General features: G+C 36.4%; 1 protein-coding gene across 2 annotated transcripts in view; it reads left to right on the top strand.

Moving 5' to 3' along the window:
• Nucleotides 1-12,510, top strand: part of flrt2 (fibronectin leucine rich transmembrane protein 2) — a 44,300-nt gene that overhangs the window by 23,310 nt on the left and 8,480 nt on the right. Inside the window, exon 1 of one of the 2 annotated variants that reach the window (XM_039692285.2) lies at nt 11,457-11,974. The exons of the other annotated variant lie outside the window; for it this stretch is intronic. The gene's annotated coding sequence lies outside the window, so the exon portion shown is untranslated. Of the gene's footprint in view, nt 1-11,456; nt 11,975-12,510 lie in introns of those variants that run through there. 2 annotated transcript variants of the gene reach the window in all.

The following is a 12,510-nucleotide window of genomic DNA, read 5'->3' as shown; positions in this document are numbered from 1 at the left end:
TATTTTCAAGATTTGTTATCACAACATATTTTCTTTTGTCAAATCAACTTTATAATAATTTATTTAGTTGAGATAACTTATTATTTTGAGTTTCTGATGATTAAATCAATCTCCTTCATTGTATTAACTAACTTTTTCCAGTTCAATGAACTTAAAATTTTAAGGCAACCAGGTTGCTTACTTTTTTAAGTTAAACCATCAGTATTTTTTTTACAGTGTACATTCTACATCGAATTGCCCCAATGTATTTGTGATATTATGAATGAAATATATGTTGTTTAGAAGAAAGTCGAGGTGGTGTGACTGACTTAGCCCACTAATTATTATTTTCATTTGAGAGCTATTTTTTAAAATAGTAATACAATACTTAAATAATGCCTCATAATCCTATTAATAACTATACAAACTGTTTTAGACCTAAAAGAGTTGTGTAGGCCCTTGTGTCACTCTTAAATGTCAGAGAAAATAACAGAATCAGAGATTCATTTTTTATAGAAAATTCAATTTTGCATATTATACTGTAAAAATACATAATTATAGTTGATCATAGTTGATCATAACTAGAGATGAAATGGCATGAACATTTCATTTCATTTAATTACATGAATATAGCGACCAAATTATCATGTTCATCACAATCCTGTTCAAAAAGTACTGCACAATGAAATAAATTCAACAAGTTTTATGTAGAAAACTAGCAATTAACAAATAAATTAGCATCTATGTGCACTTTTTGTTTACGTAAACATTAAAATAATAACATTAAAAATGATATCCATTTCAAAAGAGTGTCTTGCACTTGTCTACTAAGATGTTTGTACAAGTTCAAAAAAAGTTTTGACAAAAAAAAAGGTTTTATAAAAAGATTACCCTCACATATTTCAGCATTTAAATATTTATTTTTTTTATAAAAAGAATGAGTCAAAAAAAAAAGATAACTTACTGACATTTATATTGCACATTAGCAAATCTTTTAGTAAACCTCGCTCTGATTTTACCGCGGCGTCTGTCGTTGCTATACTATGCTGTACCCGGCTGGATTTGTCCATACACTCTAAACAATGCTGAGTTGTTTTAACCCAAATGTTGGGTTAAAATGTCATTTAAAATTTCAACCCAACTTCAACTTTCACTTTCAACTGTATTTTTTTTTTTTAAATTACATTTTTAAGCCAACATTTGGGTTTGTCCATATTTGACCCAAATTTGGGTTGAAACAACCCAGTATTTTTTTACTGTATGTGACCCAAAGTTGGGTTGAAACAAACGAGCATTTTGTTCTGCAAAAGAGTTCCAAATGAAGCCATGGCATAATAATCCATTTGTCTCCAGTAAAACACACAGTGATGGTGTTTTTTTTTTTTATATATATATATTTGCCTAGCAATTCAGTGTTTATGAGCGAATTGGTTAAAGGATAATTCCGGTATTTAACACCTTGAGTCTATTTTGTAGATTGTTTTGAATGAAATAGAGTGGTGGACTTAGAAATTTTGACAACGGGTCCTGTCTCGACTTTTTGACTATTTTAGAATCGCCTGTGAGAGCTTCAGACTGGGTGTCTATGGGCATGCACAAACATGTCCTTAAAACAACCCTTAACGTTTATTTTCAAAACTGTGCAACTCACCGAGTGGTTGGTGGTGTTCGTTGATGATTAAAAACAAATATATCGGCGCAATGTATGCTTTCAATCCATGTTGTTTGCCATTGTGGAACTATCTTTTCAGATACCTCACAACCACGTATAAACTTCCGCTCGATATTTGAGTCTGAAGCGTTAGCACACTCTCGACCACTTGATGGCGACAACCAGGACGCTGTACGGAACACGGTGTCTAGCGCACCGTAAAAGACACAGTCGAATATGGCAAGACGGAGAACCGAGCGAAAAGACTACAACCAAATGTAAACAGACCCCTTTTCGTTTTCCTACCTAGCGCAGTAATACCAACGAGCACTGAGTCCTCCAGCAGACATCAATGCGATTTTAAAAAATGACAAATAAAACACGACAGAAACATGACGGAACATCAACGAACACCACCAACCACTCGGTGAGTTTCACAGTTTTGAAAATGAACGTTAAGGGTTGTTTTAAGGACATGTTTGTGCATGCCCATAGACAGCAAGTCTAAAGCTCTCACAGACAATTCTAAAATAGTCAAAAAGTCGCGACAGGACCCATTGTCAAAATTTCAAGCCAAAATTTCAAGTCAAAAGTCCACCACTCTATTTCATTCAAAACAAACTACAAAATAGACTCAAGGTGTTAAATACCGGAATTATCCTTTAAATGATTTGACAATTCAACTTTCACTGGTTTCATTCCTGTAAGCACGAGTCCATGGGTGCTTGGGTTCTCCAGTTTATGGAGTGGCGTATGGAGTGTGCAGAAACATAAATCGGCACATATGCCCAGAGGGGAACATGTTTTTGAACTGAGTGAATGATTCAAGTACTTACTCATAAAGACAGTTGCCCTTATTGTTGTTGTTCTATTTTTGTTAGTAGAATTTCACGAAAGTGGATTTTCCTATGACAAAAAAAAAAGTAAAAAAAAATACGTTCCTAACAAGAATGAAGCAGTGTTGTTGAATGAATCGATTTCAGTAAATGATTCACTAGTGAAGTCACTTATCGCCACCTACTGGCGCCAACGAAGTAACCCACAGAAAAAAGTCGTACAACGGATACAAAACTGGAGTTGGACTGTCTCAGCACTCTTGGAATGCCGCTCAGCCAATCAAAAGTCCGGATTGGTACTAAGTGTTGTATAATATTTATTTAACTGAATAATTACAACCAGATGAGCTTAGAGTCAAAGTCTCAGTCTAGGCTAATTTTTCCTGGTGATTTCTAAATATTCTCTCTTTTTTTTTTTTTTGGATTGATGTAAAAGAAAAGAGCTGTCAGTCTTTGGATTGACAGAAGCTCAGGCTGACGTGTGTGGCAGACACTGACTCCTCTCTGACTCTCCCTGTCAGTCTAACTGAAAGAGATTATGTCACAATGGCTTATGCTCTTGCCAAATGACTGCTGGCACATAGTCTGTGAACTTCAGAGATTTTTTTTCTTTTTTTTTTTAAAGATGTCCTGCAGTGTATAAATACATTTTCCATCTGCACACCAAACTAAACACCGGCTTACGTACAAGGATCACCACGTTTTGACACATTGCAAGTTACTGTTGTCTTTTTAGGGATCTAAAGGGAGTATACTGAAAAAGCCTCGAGTGTGAATAAACTCTCTCTCTCTCTTTCATTTTCTCTCCATCTGGCTGAAGCTGAGCACAGGAGAGCAGTTTTGACAACAAAGCTGACCATTAGTGTGTGTGTGTTTGTGTGTGTGTTTCTGTTTATATTACATTGTGTGGACCAAATGTCCCCACAAGTATGGTAAAACCTGAAAATCACCTACATTGTGGGATCCAGCCAGCGGTCCCCATGAGGAAAACAGTGTATAAATCATACTAAGTATGTTTTGTTTTTTTTGGTTTTTTTTTTTGATGTAAAAATGCAGAATGATTCCTGTGATGGGTAGGTTTAGGGATAGGGGCAGGGTAAGGGGATAGAATATACAGTTAGTACAGTATAAAAACCATTACGCCTATGGAGAGTCCCCACAACGATGTGTGCGCCTGTTTGTGTGTGTGTGAGAGAGAGAACCCGTGCCTCATTTACAACAAAACCAATCCACCCATTGACTTCTATGCAGCCTCATTTGCTCATTAGCTGCTCACACGACTTGACTTTGCATTTATTAAACCCCAAAATATATCCGGAGGTCATTTCTTAAGACTCAAACAGATACGTGAAGAATTGCCCATGGGATATTGAATATTGGCCAGGGCCAATCACGCATAATCACTCATACTTACAAATAGCCTGAAGCCACTGGCCACCTGAGACCTCAAGTAAGGTCACGGTACAGAAAAGAGGCCAGGAACACGAGTGCTAACCATACATAAGATCAACTCTGTCACACAGATCATCCGATCACCTTTTATTACTGAGTAATACAATAAAAAGGAGAAAGCATATTCCCATATGCCCTTTTCAAACTCATCAGTTCTTTCATTTTAGTTGTCTGTCGATATATAACCATATATGTTGTATGTTAGCTGAAGGACTGCTGTAAATTCTGCAATGTTCTATAGTTGAAGGAACACCCAAATACGCTGTTTTTTTTTTAAAACAACTATAATGCAAAACGTACAATACAGTGTAATCAAACCCACAATGGAGCAACGTCGGACATCTGATTCTAGATCAGCACTTCCTCTGAGAACAATAAAACCTTCAGCCGTGTGAATACAGGTCCAGTGCAGGTGACCCAGGATGAGGGTTGAGCTGTATCAGCACCACCAGGGGAAACTCACCCCCCTCAGACTTAAGACTTCCTCCTGCCTGAGCTCGACGGAGGGAAATTCGCAGCAGATGTGACTTCAAACGCCAGAGCTCCCGGCAGGATTAGGGCGCTGGATAAGACCCATCCTCTGGCTGCCTCTCTGACCTCTGTCTCACTGTCTTTCTCCGCCAAGTCGGCAGGAAAAAACAAGGCCTGGCTTGTTGCGAGACCCTGTTTTTACAGCTTGCCGAAGCTGTCTCGCTCGACTGAGTGAAACGTTGCATACTTTTACTGTCCTCTTATTGTGAAAGACGCTGGGGGCTCATTACGCCCTTGCTCTTTGGCCATCTTGGAAAGGTGTTTGTAAGTATAAAGAAATAAGAAAGAATCAAACCTTAAATTAAAAAAAAAAAAAAAAATCAAAAATCCTATATGCTTATACAAGTCCTTATGCTAAACTGCTCACAAATCTCAAGGATGACAACATTTCAAGCACAGGGCAAAAACTAAAGATTACAGATTATGTTTCACAAAATTCATTTCTTATTAACTATAGGCCATGAAGGCAATTGGAAACAGCGAAATTGGTTGTTAAATCTAATCACTAAAATTCATTGAAGAAATTAGAATTCAGTAACAACTAACCAAATGAATCACTTAACAGTTAACCATTTAAAAGAATTTACAATTTTTCTTAAAACAAAAATATCAAACGTCAAAGATTTATTAAGAACTCTTTTCTTTTTTTATTGCCAATACTGAAGATACCTGATGATAACAAGGAGAATGACTGAAGGAGAAAACCATATTTTTAAGTCACCATTATGGAGATCAGGGTGTCTTTTAGTTGGGCCAATTCTTAATTCTTGAGTTCTTAATTCATCTTTGACGTCAGTCTGTTTTTCTGATATTTTAAGTTTAAACCCATTTTACATGGTTAACATTTAAGTAATTCATGTGGTAAGTTATTACTCAATTCTAATTTGTTCAATTTATTTAACAATATAGATTGTAATCTGTTGCTTCAATTGTATTGCTTAGATTTAACATATTTAGTCATTTTAATTTTTTACAGTGCAATACACTTACAAATCTACTAGGGGTGTAACGATACCCGCATGTAACGATTCGATACATATTACGATACTGAATACTTCAAGATATATGATAAAAGGTTAACATTTTGTTATTACATTGTGGGTGTGAACGAATAGTCTTGGTGCTGATAACCCAATGCACAGGACAAGGTGACACCAGAATACAAATATTCATGATTCTGAAGCCAAAGATGCACTCTGTCACTGACTAGATATATGTAAAATAATGCAGAACACTTTTTACTGGTAACATAAGACATTTGGCATTATCACGACCAACAAAGATCCCCCATTGCATTAGTATACATTATATAATACACTTAAACTACTTTCACAGTAATTTTTATGTGTTTTGTGTGTATTATACCCAACAGATATTGTCACTATCCATGACATACTGTTGCACTTTTGTATTGCGATAAAATATATATTTTCCACCCCTGAAATCTACTAAATCGCATATACTGTAAAGTGCAATGCATGTTGGTCAGGAGAGTGTGTGGGCGCCGTTCTCTCTATGTAGTCTGACTGTGGATTGGGTCCAGAGGGGTCAGTGAGTGAGGGCTTTGATCCAGATTTGAAGCTTTGCCTCCCAGACACCCACTGAGTGTTCAACCAGCAGAATAAATGTGACCTGAAACCTATTTCCAGTCAAATCTATCAGCAGTGGAACATTTCCATCAGATGATGTGATACGAGTCAAAACTATTTATGCAAGTTTGTAGAACCATTTATTTGGAAATAGGGATGGTATCAGCCACAGAGTGTTAGTGTTTATTCTCAGCTACTGTATACAGATTATTGTTTTAAAGTAAGTTTGTGTACATATTTTGTACAGTTGGAAAATGTGGGTCAAAAACTGCTGGCATCATTTACTTGTGATTTGGATTCAGAGAGTCGATTCTTTTTAAACCATTTCGAATCAAAAAAAGTTTCTTTCAAATTTATTTACTTATCCTGTCTGCAGGTTTCGACAAGTGACTTATGATGTTGTTTTTGGCCACAAGGATTGGGAAATGAGTCTTTGAATCATTCACTCAAACGATTCACAATAAAAACAGCCATTTACGAGCAAAACAAGTCTTCATATCCTTAAAACGTTTGTGTACGGATCTACCAAGACTCTTAAAATAGCATTTAAGCATCTATTTTTCCTCCATTTTATTCACAAAAAAGCTCTAAAACATTTATTGTAAAACAATGATTCATTCACAAACATAACAACACTACTGCATGCAGCTTGCTTGAGACACAATGTAAATTAACTATTTCAGATTTCTTAAGAGACATTCAATTTGAAGTTGAAATTATACTGAAAGCATGTTCTTTTGCTCAATCGTTTTAAAATAATTACTATTAAACAAATAGGTGCTTTCACCCACAAAGTTTTCATGTTTGATCTCAACTATTACATTTTTAACACGGACAATGCTGCATTAGAGGTCTGAACAGTTCAAATGTTACTATATTATAGTATGTTGTAGGTGGTCTTAAGAAAAAGGATCCGTGCACTTTTCACGGTGTGATGAGGAATATAAATCACGCATGAGTTTAGGTAGCAGCCCTTTGAACACTTCAGACTAGTAAAACTCCTGTGCGCAGTAGATCTGCATTTGTTTGTTTGAGTAGCTGGCTGCTGAAGGGCCATGTGGTTCATTAAAAGCAATAAGAAAGAAAAAAAAAAGAAATTCCTTCACTTGCATAACAGGAGCTGTAAATTGTGTCCTGCCACTGCTGTATAATGAATCTAAAAGGCATGAGCAAAATACTTTAGAAAACTTTGTAAGTATTGCTATTTATTCTGGTAATGTCTCATCCTGCTCTCTAGTTCGTTTTGCGAAGCAATATTGTGAACACAAATTCTGGTATACACTAGGCTAATAAAGTACTTAAATTAGCCTACATGTGACATGATTGTGTCCTGATTGTTACATTAATTTCTGCTGAACACAAAAGAAGATATTTTAAAGAATGGCGGTAACCAAACAGTTAATGTATCCCATTGACTTCCATGGTATGTTGACACACCAGCATAATAGAAACACCACTTTCGGACACTACTCGATCGTCTCTCAGCGCCGTTGATTACATCATCTGTCAGCTGGTGCCGAGCCACTCTGGGCTAAATAGATCTTTTTAAAGAGATACATTAAATTATATTGAGCTAACACAGTCTCATCCCAAGACGTCATATAACTGACCATACGTCAACATCTGCCGTTTTAATGTCAGTTACATGATGATCCTGGGACGTCATACAACTGACGCTTTACCTTTAACGTCACTTAAAGGAAACCTTTAACGCTTTACCTTTAACGGGGTAAGTTTAGGTTTAGGATCCGATAACGTCATCTAACCGACGTTAAAGGGTACCCTAAAACGGCGGATGTTTACGTATGGTCAAAAGACGTCCCAAGACGTCAGTTATATGACGTCTTGGGATGAGACTGCGCTGATTGAGCTTATTTCTTCAAAAATTTAAAAACTAAAAGTCATTTCTAACCGTTTCTGTTATAATGCGCTACTCCACACATGATTATAACTTATTTTTACGATCAGCACAATGCATGATGGTATGTAGGGCTTGGGGTAGTGACCATTGGTTGTACACTACTTTTCACAATGCATTCTGGGATACATTGAGTGGACTATTGGGTATAATAATCATCACTATACATTCGGACAGCACTACAAAATGGCGAGCTCACTATATAGTCCACTATATAGAGTAGTGGTTGATTTCGAACACAGCAGTCTATTCATTTAAACCCACAATGTAATATCAAAGTTAGCATTTTAATCAACAGTACATTTTTTGTTAACCTTTTCCTATATGTCTTGGAGTATCGCTATAATATCGTATCGTGAGTTCAGTACCGTGATATGTATCGAATCGTGACATGAGGTATCGTTACACCCCTACCATCCCGATTTTCTCACCCTCCAACACATTCTCATCCCAAAAAGTCATATAACTGACGTTTTGGGGCGTCTTTTGACCATACGTCAATATTCGCCTTTTTAGGGTACCCTTAAACTTCGGTAGATGGCGATCCCGGGCCGTCATACAACTGACGCTTTACCTTTAACGTCAGTTAGGTGACGGGTTAGGTTTAGGGTTAGGTTTAGGTCTGGGGTAGAGTTAGGATCCCATAACCTCATCTACCGACGTTTAAGGGGGCCCTAAAAAGGCGAATATTGACGTATGGTCAAAAGACGTCCCAAAACGTCAGTTATATGACTTTTTGGGGTGAGACTGCGCTGGACCCTCATGTAATTCCAAATCTGGGAGACTTTATTTTGTTTTCTAAGGAACACAAAATATATTTTGAAGAATGTTCTAAGTACAAGAAACTACTTACAAGAAAATGCTATTTCAGATTTTCAACTTCAAAGTTACTTTTAATTTAAGGTGTTTTGATATTTATTTGTATTTGTATTTGTATTGTATTTTTTTTGTAGTGTTTGGACATAAAAACAAACTTTTTCAGAAGATCTTTCATGTTCTACACAAGAAAGAATTACACATTTGCACGACATGAAAATTTACACAAATATATACACATAATTTACATAAAATAATTTTAATTTACATAATTAAAATCATAATTTACACACAATTTGTGATACATGAATATAGTGGTTTATACACTGGTTTATATGGGAATTTTTAGGCAACGGCTATTGACACTATTGGCAAATAGCAATAGATTATATTTACACTATGTAAAAGATATATGGACACTGGTAATAATGCAGCGTCTACCATAATTTTGTCTGGCCCAACCAGACGTCGGTGGGCAGAATTATTGTAAATAACCTCTACCAACAAGGCGGGCTACTTGCACTTAGTGTAAATAGACACTCAAGAATTTTAAGAGGCTGATATCCTTGGCAGGATACTAACTATCAAACTATAGGCAGCCGACTGAGACACTCCAAGACAGTGTTTTTAAGTAAATGTGATTCCATATAAAATATGACAGCCTGTCATTTTATTTATGCATATTTTGGGGGGGTTCAGTATATAATTCATTGTCTGTATGGCAGGCAAGATTTATGTTGAAATGAAATTTTGTGGACCGGGAAGGAACGATGCAGTCAATCATTGACATTTAGAAGATAAAAAAAAAATACATGTAAAAGACATCTGGAAAGTCACTAAAAGGGCTCTTCGCAACATGATACGATGGAACTCGGATACTAGGATCAATTTGTTTTCAATACGGCGGGAGACACTCTCATTTCTCAATGTTCACCGATTATAATTCTCTGCCCTTCCTTGTCATTTCATCTAACGATCGCAAATTGATTGTCAAATCATTCGAGTCCTAATAAGTGTGTGGAGTTTTCCCTCCCACTGGATTTAGGCCTACGTCTAGCTGTTCCCTCACTGTTAGTCGGCCACTATTTAAATATCATGTCGCGTTTACAGTAATCTGGCCCTAATTAAAATGTATAGTCTGACAGAGTGCAGTCTCGGCACATTCTGTGCGTCTTGCACACCCGTGAGCGAACAGTTAATGAATGCTGCTTGGAGCGAGGGAGAGAGAAGCTTTGTCCGAAAAACATGGCTGAATGCTTTCACTGGCAGTACGGTAGTAGGAAAGCAAGACATAAGTGTCTATATGTGCTTAAATCTCTAAGCTTACTTGAATGTGTTGTACATTATTAGACATGACGTTATTGGAAGACTGTCTGAAAGCAGTTACCTTAGAAGGTGCTTTCATACAAAGACGCTGCTTGTCATAGCAATGACTAACCGGGCAGCGAGACAGCTGTCTTTGGTTTTCAAACAGAGAAAGAAAGAGAGATTCCTTTAAGTCACCTCAAAACAATAGTATACATCTGGATGTAATATTTATAACATAGTCTGAAAGAGACTGCAAAAAAGAGATGAATTCTTAGAAGAAATAATTTTCTAGATTTATTTAGAATTTTGGGTTTATTTTATGAATTAAATTGTATTAATTAAATGGAGAATACATGAACATTTTATGTGATTATTACATTTCTCCATATTGGCTATATAATGGCTTTGGCATAAAATAGAACCCTATAGAACTTTTGGTTACACTTTATTTCAAGGTCACAGTGTAATTATACATTTCAGTACGGAGTAATATTAAGCAATGCACTATACTTTAGGGTTAGGGTAGGATTATGATTTGGTTAGGGTTAGATGCATGTCATTTACATGTACTTACCATAGTAACAACAGTAAATTATATAGTAACAAGGACACTGTAAAATAGCGTTACCGAACTTGAAATTGGCGATAAGGTAAAACTAATTAATCTGGGTTTGTTTGTGGAATACATCAGTTTTGAGTTCATTCAAAAGATCTGACTCAAATTATTCATTGCCTCTTTTATGAGTGCTCTGAACTAGGAAGTCAACATTTTCACTGAAAAACGATATAGAGACTGGACATATACATTGTATTTGCGTTAAACAAAAACAAAAAAACAAACAAACAAAAAAAAAAAACACCTCTTTCAATATGTTATTATTTTACGTTTTGGCAAATTGGTGGCTAATTCCTCATTATGGTTTAGGCGGTGGGGTTAAGATGAATTTTCATGCTCACACACAGACACAGAGAGAAATATATGAAAAATGAAAATGAAATTTAGAAAATAATATATATATATATATATATATATATATATATATATATATTATTTTCTAAATTTCATTTTCGTACAAATCACATTACAAATTCACCTTATTAAATAAGCAAGTAACATTTTCTCACGAGTAAAAGTAGTAATGCAAGAAAAGAAGGAATCAATGAGGGGATACATAAAAAAAGTTATTTACAATAATTTAATTTAGAATAACATTGACGTTAAATGATCAAAAGTAAACATATCAAAAAGAAAAAACAAGCTCGTATCCTTAAACAGAGTTGAGGAACTTAAAATGTGTGTCATTCCACCCCAGTCTGTAATCTCTTTACTCAGGACAGTGTGGGAGGAGAGAGAGAGAGAGAGAGAGAGAGAGAGAGAGAGAGAGAGAGAGAGAGAGAGGACGGAGGTGTGCAGAGAACAGATCATTACCAGCGCAGTTTTGCTCTGTAAACATCTCTCGGAGATAAATCGACGAACTCTTGTTCTTTCGCTTTCTCGAAGTATGTGATGATATGATACGCGGTGACGTGGATGTATTTTTGGATTTTTCAGCGAGTTTATCGACCCCTGGAGAAAGTGGATTTTGCAAATGTGAATTTGATGTAAATTAAAGGTTTAAACGAGGGTTCAGTCGTGGAAAGGGGCACTGAGGGAATCACTTCGGCAAAAAGTAGTGTGCGCGCGCACTAAGCTCTCCACACGGGAGTCAGTATGCTGTCCGGAGGAGAGCCGCGGGCGGAGAGGAGCTCCGAACCGATTCGGTAGAACAGCATGTTGTGGGAATGGCGTTGGATCTTTACGTCCCAGCAATTTCACCGAGCGCATGAAGAACAAGGATAGGGGGACAAGTGTTCTGTGTGCTTGAAATATACGGATAAAACCATGTTTTATAAGGTAGGCTGATTTTAATGGAGACAGTTTAATTATTGTGGTGGGTCCGGTCCGTTAACCCGTCTAAAGCCAGGAATAGGTTATAGTTGACATCCACATGTTAAGTTAAAACTGTTGGTCTTGGACATGAATGACTTGTAAGTTACATCGCCCTTATTATAGTTTCCAGGCATTTCTTCCGAAACTATTCTGCTTAACTATGGCTTTTACTTTCTGCAAACTGCTGCTTTCATAGGTTGGCATCATTTCAACAACTCAAATAATATGTTTAGGGTCAATAGTGGATAACTAAAGCGGTTTATCTGGTCAAACAGCAATGCGCGTAATAGCACCGTTTCTTTGCGCTCGGCGCTCAGAACCATCGGGTTATTCTTTTACATCAACAGTTCACCTGATCTGCCTCGAAATGTTTCCTACGATGCAAACTTTTAGTGTTGTTTCGTATTTGCTCTTTTTTTCTTTCTTTTTGTGAATCTGCAGTTGTTTTCTCAAGATACAGTAGCCTACATTTAGCTTTTGTCAGAAATTCACCATAAACA

Source organism: Pimephales promelas, chromosome 13, assembly GCF_988280905.1.
Source record: "Pimephales promelas chromosome 13, fPimPro1.hap1.1, whole genome shotgun sequence".
Taxonomy (NCBI): Eukaryota; Metazoa; Chordata; class Actinopteri; order Cypriniformes; family Leuciscidae; genus Pimephales; species Pimephales promelas.
This window is presented reverse-complemented; position numbering and strand designations above follow the sequence as displayed.